Source organism: Chamaea fasciata, unplaced genomic scaffold (genome assembly GCF_029207755.1).
Source record: "Chamaea fasciata isolate MVZ Bird 193981 ecotype frontalis unplaced genomic scaffold, bChaFas1.0.hap1 SCAF_5, whole genome shotgun sequence".
Classification (NCBI taxonomy): Eukaryota; Metazoa; Chordata; class Aves; order Passeriformes; family Sylviidae; genus Chamaea; species Chamaea fasciata.
Genome location: NW_027094090.1, coordinates 48,842,412 through 48,853,388, shown reverse-complemented (window position 1 = coordinate 48,853,388; position 10,977 = coordinate 48,842,412).

Genomic DNA, 10,977 nt, shown 5'->3' with positions numbered 1-10,977 from the left:
AAACAAATTAAAAAGCTCTGAAGGAATAGGTCATCGTATGACCTTCACTCATGCATTATACAGTACATTGGTGCATGTGAGCCGGTCCTTGCAGCATGACGAGGAGGGAACATGCCTGGCCAGTTGTAACTCACCACAGCACTGACTGGCCAGGATCTGTATGGCTTGGTCCTTCCTTTGATGCAGCGAATGCTGACACTTCCTGAAATTAAATACAGGACTGGGATAGACTCAAGCCAGTTTCTCCCTGTAGCTGAAAACTGGCTGTAATTTCACTCAAGCGCTTTAAAAAGCCCACAGTAGTGGCCAGCATTCCCACGGAGGAAAAGCACATTGTTCAGGCACAAACAACAAGTTTGGGCAAGTGCTGCACCTACCAGAAGTGCCTGTTCACAGCTGCATCCAATATACACCCACAAGTCAACACACACACACACCCCCACACCCACCCACCCCCACAGTCAACTCCAGGGAAAGCATTAATTCAAACAAAAAGGCGGCTGCTAGCTAAGGCAAAAGCAAAGCTGCAGAGACCACAACAAAGCCTCTTTATTGCTGAAGCGTTTAACACCACAGCCATCCAAAACAGAAACTCCACTTGGCGCACAGAAGAGCTGCAGCAACTCAACCAGCCTGATTCCTCAGAGCGTTTCACAGCATTCCCCAGCATGCAGCTCTGGGTTTGCTGCCTTGTCAGAGACCAGCTCAAACTCCCATCCCTGGAAAGCCAGCCAGTGGCAACACGTGCGCCTCTGAGGATTCACAATCTCTTTGACTCCTCTAACCCCAGACTCCAGGGCGTACAGTTTCCCTCTGTCTGGCGGCAGGAGTGACAGCAGAGCCAGCGTGAGCAGGGCCATCACTCTGCCAGCATTTTTACCACTGTTGTGTGTCGAGCGCCTCTCAACAGGGCTGGATGATGCTGAGGCAAAAGCTGCCAATGCCCTCACTACATTTCTACCCACTGAATTGCTCTAGGGAACAGAATGATCAGTGACTTGATGGCAAAACAGAAAATGAGAGGTGCTGACACCACCGTGGGGAAGGGAGAGGACATTTCTCTAATTCCCTTTCACCAGCAAAACAAGTCTGCCTCAGAAATCACCCACTCCTGCTTCTTCCCTGCTCACCTGCTGGAAAGATCCCCAGGGACTAAGTTACCACCACAGGCCTGATGCACTCCCAGGGCCGTGCCTCAGCCTCGCGGAGCTCCCACCCGTTCTCCCTCACGGGCTCCTTGTGTGGCAAGGTGTGGCCAGCGGGAATTCGCCTGGCGGGAGAGCTTTGCCTACTCAGGGTCACACCTTCCAGAAGAACATCTACCTGGCCGGGCCTGGGGCTGACGCGAGGCCAGGGCGGAGCGGGCCATGCTAAGTCCGCATGAACCAGAGGTTAAATCTTCCCCCGGGCAGCTCCCCCGCCCCCGCGGGACCCTGAGCCCCGGTGGGGCCGTGCCGCCATGGCGGGGAGGCCGGGGGGGAGGCCGGGGGGAGGCCGGGGAGGGGCGGCGGCCGCTCCCGCCACCCCGCGCCCTCCCCCACAAGATGGCGCCGCCGCCCCGGCAGCCCCCTCCCTCCCTCCCTCCCTCCTTCCCGCACCTGCCCGCTCACCCACCCACCCACCACGGGCCCAGGGCACCGAGGAACCGGAGGAGTCGCAACGCTGGAGAAAACGAGCACAGCTAGGACCCTCTTAAGGTGAAATTAATGCTAATTAACCGTACTCAACAGTTCGAGGAACAACTTTTAGTCGGCAAGCTCCAGATCCTGCAATCGCAGTTCGCCCGTCAGGCAGGAGCAGCAGAAGACGGGGCGTGGAAAAGGAGAATGAGCCTGTGTGCCGCGGGTGTAACCCGTCCCCGCTGTGTCCTGCCCTCGTCGCCCCTCTGCGCCAGAGGTCACTGTCTCCGCAGCAGCCCGGCCCAGTCATCCCGCACATGCCTCTTGCTCCACCACCGGACAGGACACCCCCCTCGCAGACCTCTCTGGCAGCGGCAGCCGAGTCACTGCTGCTGAGCCCTGTTGGGGGGCAGCAGCCCCCAGGCCGGGGGCAAAGCACAGGGAGCTGCCGGCAGCATTGCCTCCAGCCGTCTCCACGCTCACAGGCCATACCTTCTATGCCGAGGGTGCTCTGGAAACTCCTGCCAGGAGCAGTTTTATTATGAATGACAATTCTCAGCTTGCAGAGGCCTCTTGGCACCACGCGTGGGTGCTTCCCAGCACAAGCAAAGCCCAGGTACCTATTTCATGCCACTCTCCAGTGATGCTGCAGTAGTCAAGGTGCTGGTAATGGTGTTCAGCTTACTGTGGTTGCCTCAGCAGGGGCAGGCTCAAAGGAGTGTCCCCCACAAACAGCCACAGACTCACACACCTCGACTGTCCTCATGGGAGCATGAGTACCAGAGTCCTAGGCACACAGCCCTCCCACGGTCACAGGATGTGTCACCAGCCCCTCAATGCCACGACCAGGCCAGCCCAAACATTCTCACATTAGCAATTTTTTTTCTCACATTTTGCAGAATGCTGGGGGTGGGATGCTGGGCAGGAGCAGGGCATGCTGCCAGCTCTCCTAAAACAGGAGCCCCTGAGTCCCTGCTTGCCAGCAGCATGCCTTGAGGCGTGCACATCATGCTCTGAAACTGTCCTGAGTGAAGGGCTGTGCATCCCCCCTGCTGGGGGTGAAGGGGGGGAGGCAGACAAATTTGGCAGGTGCTGGGTCCTGTGCAGGGCACACACAGGGAGGATCATATTGGAGAAGATGGCAGCAGTTGCAAGGGAGCCGCAGGGCTGGCTCCTGCCAGCAATGGCCTCGCCAGATGGCCCTTTCTGGTCTTGTCTGCTTGGGCCTCAGCCCTGCTTAGAAGTGGCCAGATGTGCCAACCCCACAGCCTAGCAAGTTTCTGACTGCCCCCAGGTACCCAAGCCTGCCCCACAGCTGACCCCGAATCTAAGCTCCTTCCCCGTAAGCTTGTTCAAGAAGTCCCTGCACTCTGTTTCACCCAAACCACCTAATTTCCTTGCCTGCTCTTTCTCTCCCTTTTTTCTGGGTTTAGTTTTTTATTTATTTTTCCTTTTAATGTCTTCTCCTTCTTTTTTTTTTTTCTTTTTTTTTTTTCTTTTTTTTTTGCGGGGGGGGGGACCCTTTCTTCAGCCTGCAGGAGCTTTTCAGCTCAGGACATTGGGAAGTAGAACAGGCAGCACAGCTGCAGTGACCCTGGGAGCCAGCATGGACCCCCGCAGCAGACACTTGAGTGCAGTCACACCCCGCTTTAGCTTGGCACAACTTTCTTCATGCACTCCAGGCTTCTGCCAGCTCCCAGGAGGAAAGCTCGGAAAGGATTAAGTAGCTAAGTATCTCATTGGCAAGTGAATATATTGTTTCTTTTCTTTCTATTAATTCCTCAACTTCTTTGCTTTGATTGTGGACTGTGGAGAATATGCAGGCTGACACAGCTGTAATAGCACACCCTCCTATGGTGGAAAAACACTATTCGGCCACCAGGCCCTATTCTGGCTATGAAAACTAAATAAAGGATCCTGGCAAAAACATGTGCTGGAAGAACCACATCTCTGCTAGGATTTTTGCCAATACAGAAATGTGTTTCATTCTGTTTTCCTCCCCACCCCTGAATTTCCCACCTGCTGTCTACATTCTTGGCTGACAGAACTACAGGACAAGGATCTGTAGTTTTGACCTAATGCGAGAGAAACATCATTGGGTTTTGTTTTTCAAACCCTTACAGAACACTGCTGAGCACACTGGGAGCATCCAAGGCTGCCGTAGGCCACGGGGAGACCTCAGAGGGGTTTTGTGAACCTCCCTGTGGGCCTGGAGGTTAGGCACTGAGCCTGAACCCACTCCCACCCCTCCAATGGAAGGATGTCTTCTCTGCCTGGAGAACTGCCTGATGACAGATGTGGGTCCCACAGGGATGAGAAATGCAAAAAACCCTGGAGTATAAGAGGAAGCATATCCTGTCTGCATGGAGACACAAACCTCAACAGGAGCAAGTGCATGGAGTTGAGACTAGATACCATAGCAGGGTTCAGACAGCTTCTTCTGTGACTAATTGTATCTCCATTTAATATAAATTGCTCTTTATACATATATAGATGTATATACCCGTACCCACATTTTATACCTAGCTACTGAGGTTTCCCTAAGGCAGCCCCACTGTGTCCCCCTACAGCCCAAGTAGCCATGCTGAGACCCTCTACCACAGCTGGGCCCATGGTTGCTCCTGCAGACCACTCTCTCCTCACTTTGTACACTCTGGGGAGATCCTTCCCCACTCCAGTACTGCTTCCTTTAATATCTCTGCCCAGCTGTGGTTTACAAGTTGTTTAAATCTTTTCTAGGAACAGATAAAGATCACAGTTACCCAGAATCCAAAAACACAGACAGCTTGAAATGTGGTTAGACTTTGCCCTACTTTCACTGCGTTGAGAGCAAGACTCTGCCAAGGTGCTCAGGGGAGATGAGAAGAGAAAGACCCATTTCAGCAAACCACCCCTTCCCCCCCAGCCCAGGAAACAAAGCTAATGCGTCCCCCTCCAAACCTGCTGCATCTGTTCAAACCACATTGCTTCTCCTGGTTTGCCTGGGACTTGCAGGTGAGCAGGGCATGGAGCCATGGAACCTGGGAGAGATGCTGCCCTGCACTGCAACACTTGACACATGTACAGGCACAGGCACGTCCCCAAGCTGAGAGAGGTACAAGGGGTTCACTAAATCAGGGCCACGAAGATGGCAATAGAGGGTGAGCTGCAGATTGAGAACAAGATGTGTTGGTAGAGTTTTTACCTTCTACATGCTCACTGACAGCTTTTCCTCATAGCAAGTTGCTCCCTAAGCTAGGGGAGCTGCAGCAGTGGAAGTGCTGCCGGGGACTTCTCTCCTGTGAAAAATCCCCTCCCAGGGAAGTCCACACTGGGATTCAGAGCTGCTGTGTGGCTGTGCCTCCAAGGTGAGCTGGCTGCCTTGCACTGTCAGGCTCCTCTTATGGCAGGGATCTGCAGTGATCTGGGACGGGATACTGCTGAATAAATGCCGGAGGTTTTTTTCCTTCTCTTGAGTGGTGCCAGCCCACAGGACCAACCTGCAGACAAGGATGTGTGTTTCTTGCACCCATTTTGCCTGTGGTCCGATTCTGATAACCCTGGGCTTTTCTCACAAGCACTGATGGTGTTCAGAGGAGACGGGACTTGGGCAGGGGAGAACACCTTGCAGATACATACCTCCAGCTCTGTGACTTTCTCCAAAGCAGGGAATCTTTGCTGAGTGATTCCACTCATATTCCAGGTGGAATATATGGAGCAGTACACAGACAAGCCACTTGCAGACACTAATATTTCAATTTCAAGGGTATTACTTAACCCTGCTTGGAAGGGCTTGTATCAAGGCAAGGATCAGAACAGCACAGGGGTATTTTTGCTGGTGCTCTCATTAGAGGTAGCAACAATGAGGTGTTTCAGGAGAAGTCAAGGCCATAAAGAGACGTTAAAGAAAGTTTCATCTGAAAGATCGTATAGTCCAAGATCATTATGATATTTAGTAACTCCATTTACAGGGGCTGACTTGAATAGCCTAGGAAGGAAGAATGAAAAAATGCCAGCAAACACATTAGGATCTCCTGCAAGAAGTTTTTTTTATCCTATTGAAAAGCTTTGTTAGAAAGAATGATGAGAATGGTAATAATAAGGCACTATAATTATACCTGATCCTTCTATAATCTCTCTCTGCAGAGTTTGGGAGCACTTTACTGCTATTATTGGGTTTGAACAGTCCCATCTGGATAACATATGACTGATTTGTTTGCATGGTATTATTTTAGGTATCTCAGCATGTACATTAGAGTTGCCATTGTATCTGGTTGGTTCCCTGCACAGTCTGGAAGAGCAGGAAAAGATCTGCAGTTCATGTTCTCCACCGCCCCGTTGTACTATCCCAATGCCTTGGAGAGCTCTTTACAGAAGACCAAGGATAAAAGGAACCATCAGTCCTTCCTAACTCAGTACTGCAGAATGTACAACTGTAGTACTGAAGCACTTAGAACATGGAGGCTGGATACTACCAAGAATGCCTGGATTTGCACCTGTATTATTCAAGGCTGGATTCCAAAAAGAACTCAAGATGAACTGAAAGTCTAGCAGCAAGGACCTGGAAAATACCTCATACTCTGTGATCAGAATAGCTGCTACCTGAACCTTTTAAACAAATGGACGAACTCCGTGTTTCCAGCAGACGCAGAAACAGGGAAAGCATGAAGGGTGCTCACGTCTTTCTGGATTTAGCATTCCTTGCTGTAGCAATGGACAGCTGGTCTACAGCTGGACATAATGAGTCTGATCATAACAGATCCAATTCAGCTGATCTGGCTTGTTCTAGAAGTTCCTAGGGGAACAAAGACCGTGACACTCACGTTACACCTTGCAACATCATCTCAGTTACAGAGATGCTGGTGAGCTCTGGCCGCAACTCCCATTCACCTTGTCATTAAAATGAGCGACCATCAGTGTCATGAAACTTGTTGCCCCCTTGCAGGAGCTCTTGAGTGTGAAACTGGGCACTTGCTATTTCACTCTGCCAGGGCCAGGAGAAATGAGACAACTGAAAATAGTTCAGTCCATCCTTAAAAACCCTATATAAAAATGAGATTTTAAAAAAATACATTAAAAGTACAATACAAATATGCTTTCCATGACTTGGACAGTTTTCAGGCTGAAATTCACAGCAATTTGTCACTAGTTTGCAGTTCAAGGAGGGAACGTCCCTCTCAGACTGAATGACCATAAAACAAGCACAAGTTGCCTGATACTTTTGTTCTTCTCACCACTTTTTAGGGATTTTTTTCTCCTGTGAACTGAAGAAGGGTTTTCTCCTGCATCCCTTACACATCCCACCTGGCTTAATTCACAATGACAGATGAGGTTTCCAATATCTGCCCATTCCTAAGGCTGTGGGACATCTTGCGGAGGAATGTAAGAGGACCCATTAGCCCTGTCTAGTTTTCCCCTACTTAATTTTTGGAGTATTATATCCAGTCTCCTCACTTTCATTCTCTTAGAATCTTCAGAGCCGTCTCTGTCAATTTGTTTACTTCTAGTTTATTTTTAAAAGACAAACCCCCAATGGACATAAGCTCTCAAGTCCCTTGTGAAAATGCTGTCTTCTCTGTAAGTGCTTTGTTTGTGATCCTCTCCAATCCTTTAGGCTATTGTTTACAAGCTGGAAGGCATCTGCACTTGGGCTAATCATGCCTAATGCCAGCAATTCCCCCAGCATGATTTGTTGCACAAGCCAGTGGGAGCACGGTTTGTTTTGATTACGTTTAATGTGGAAAACCCACATTTTGCTCACATCAGCCTGACAATACAGGGAGGCCTAATCCAAAATCTTCAGAGAGGAACAATAATCTGGTCATTGATTTCAGTGGCATCTGGGACCATCTCAAAGACTGAAAGCTCTGATGGCAAGGGTGGTGTCTTGGGAAAGCAGGTAGTCCAGGAGGCAAAAATATTTAGAAGTGTATATATGTCATTTGCTCTGGGATGGATGAACCTAGGAGCCTGCCAGTGCTTTGCTTCTCAAAGCTCTGCAGCTCCTTTCTGACATGCAGTGAGGCTGAGGGCCCCCAGCTCTGCCCTAACCAGCCATTACCTCGGGCTGATGCTGGCCTCCCCCAGTGACCTCAGCTGACAATTCAGGCTCCTTCATTCTGAATGATGGTGACGTTTTTATCCTCAGCCTGTGCTGACACTTGCCTCCAGGCATCAGATGGGTGTCCCAATTTTTTTGCTTGTGAAAGCTGGGAAGAAGCACCCGAGGGCTGCTCACTTTGGGGCTGCAATTGCACTGCAGAGGTGGGTGTGCAGGTCTGCCAGGTGCAGACCCCTCTGTCTCAAGAGGCCCAGCACAGGTTCTGGGACCTCAGCACAGCTGTCCCTCACTGAGCCACCAGCTCAGCTGGCCTGGGCTGCCCCGTTATGCTGAGCCTCAGGCTGAGCCCAGGCAAGCTTGCTCCTGCACTCCTGCCATAGCAGAGGTCTGCCCTACAAGGCACAGAACTCAAAGCTCCACCTGGATCCTGGCTCTCCCCTATCTTCCAACTCTGCTTTTCCTCCTCCATAGGTGCTCGATCAATCACCATTAACCCCTTTTTGTACCCACATAAAGCTTAGCTTCACTGGTGGCCTGTGGCAGAGATTCCCACAGCTTAAGCTATTATACCTCACATGAAGAAATGTCTCCTCGTGAGTCTTGAACTTGAGTATTTCATCAGATGCCTCCCCGGACTTTAAGAAAACACATGGTCACCTACTCCATGGCATTTAGGCTTTACAAATCTCTGCTGCAGACCTTAGCCATCTCTTTTGTGGCTGAAGAGTCCTACTATCAAGCCAGCCCGTGAATGGGAAGCGTTAGGAAATACTTCGCTTTGCCTGAATCAAAACCTCAGCTCCGCCAGCCCCAGCTGAGATCAGAAGGCAGCAGGAGCCTGCCAAGACCCAGGTGGCTCTGCAAGGAGGCATTGGGAGTTTCAGAGCAACTCTGCCAGATCACCCTCTCCCTCTGACACCTGCTTTCTCTTTGAAGGCTGCCCTCAGTAGCTCGGCCTTTGCACCAGGAAATGACACAGGGCAGACAGAAAGCTCCAGTGCATGCAGTTTTAACTGCACAGATGCCAAACATCTAAGGAACTGGGGCAAAACGAACTGAATTAGACAAAGCCACCACATTCCCCTAACCAAGGTGTATTGTAAATTAAGGGGTTTAGCACACTTAAAGATTAATGACACAAATACACATTTTTCAGAGGGACATCAGAGTAAGGGTCAAAACTGAGATCCAGCTGTGTGTACACAGGCTTTATTTTGAAGCTTGACTACCTAAGAAGAGTTCATTTCCCTATCACTGAGCCTGACCAAATGTTAATACATTTTTAAAGTGTTTTTGCACAAACTTGCGCCTTTTGGTGAATCCTGATCCCTAATGACATACAGAGCCTTATGTCAGAGGTAATCAAGTATTATTACAAGAGCTGATGGCTGTGGGGCCCCTCCTGAGCACACACATGGGTACATATGGAAGCTATTAGCAAGTTCCAGTGAAGAATTTTGGGAAATTAACCCTTGGAGCCCCAGAGCACTACCAACAGACAGCTAGTTGGGAGCAGACAAAGAGCAGTTTCCTGCTGGATGCCTGCAGCATATTGGGACTGATATCCAGGCCCTTCACAGCATGGTAGAGGAAGCCCCTCTCACAAGCACTAAACTTTTCAACTTCTGCTGTTAGGAAGAACCCTTGAAAAAAACCATCTGCAAAGCCTGTGCAAGTTTCCTCGACAAACTAAAATGAGTCAGCTGGAGAAATGTATAACATAACATATAAAAATGCAAACCATTTTCTTCTATTCCCCAAATGGTGCTCAAGAGGTTGTGAGGAAGTTTGCAATTTCTTTTGAAGTTCCCTTAGGAGCCACCAAAAGAAACATTTGGATATAGACCATCAGGAGCTACTCCTACGTGACAGAGGGACCGGTTCAGAGGCAGGGTCATTAAAGTGAACATCTCCCAATCTAATGAAAGCAGCAGGATAGTGTTAGCCTGTGGAAGTAAATTCTTACCGTTTTGCTTTGTACATCTTTTTTCTCAAGAGCTGAAAGAAAAAGGTTTCTCTTCCAACATCCAAGCAGAGAATGAAGTACTCTAACGCTTGCCTCAACCAATGAACTTTTCACTTTCCTGTTCTTTCTACACTGATTTCCTTTCTTGCACCAATCCTGATCTGCAGAGTGACCTCTTCTTGGGAATAATGAGGATACTCACACATGATGTGCTTTCAACTTCCACAATATAACAATGCTTGGCAGTAATTCACTGCTTTTCATCCACAGATTTCAAATCAATTCGCTGCAGCCCTGCATGGAATTTACTTACTTGTAAGACTGAGACAAGTGCTTGCTGTGCAATTAAAAAAAAAAAAAAAAAAAAAAAAAGGCAACAAAATAAAGTAGACTTTATTAAAATCCAAACTATTTCTTTCTCCTGTGGTGTGATTTTCCTAAAGCGCAATTCAGGCCACAAATAGGGCTCTTCTGCAGCCCCCAGCTATACAACCCAAGATGCTCATTTGTGGCCAAATGAGAAGAGTTCACATCCAGGTCAGAGCAATACTGTTAGAAAGCTCTTCCCTCAGTGAGATATAACCGTGGCCAGAAAACAGAAGCATTCCTGTGCTTGGTTCTAAACATGGAAGAAATTATATTGCTCCTCCACCCCCCTGCTTTCTGCAGGGAAGGCAGGAAGGCAGCCAAGGCATCTCAGCAGACACCCTCAAGAAAGGAAAGGATCAAGGGCTTGACATGATGCCTGGGCCAGCAGATCCAGTCCCACTCCTCCATGGCAGAGAAGGAGGGCAGCTGTGTGGCTGACCCTGCTGAGGCAAGGGCTTCACTCAAGAGCCTGGGAATGGTCCCAAGGCGCCCAGCGCCACCTGAGATGCTGGCAGCAAGCAACACTATGCCCACATGTCAGCCACCCCAGGGCACACAAGCCCTGCAGAAATGAACAATCCCAGCTCCTGCTTTTGCACTGGGCGGAGAGATGCAGTAGCTGCAGGGCCACTGAGCTGCCTCTGGTCTCTCTGCAGCTGGAAGGAGCAGGCAGCAAGGACAAGAACACCGTTTCCCTGACACTTATCTAACTACCTTGGTTCAGAAGCCAATGCCTTGAGACAGGCAGCCAGGCACCTCATTGCGAGCAGAGCAACAGAGCCCTCCAGAGAATAATTCAGAGTGTCTAAGTTAGGCTCCTGTGATGAATCACAGCCTGTATCTCTCTCTGTGCTGACCACACACTTTAATTCCTCAGATAAAACAGCTGAACACAATGGAGCAAATTCAGTGTACTCTCTTCCCCTGTTCAGCTTTTTGCTTCCATACAGGTCTGAAGAAGAAAGTCAGCATGAGCAAAGCAG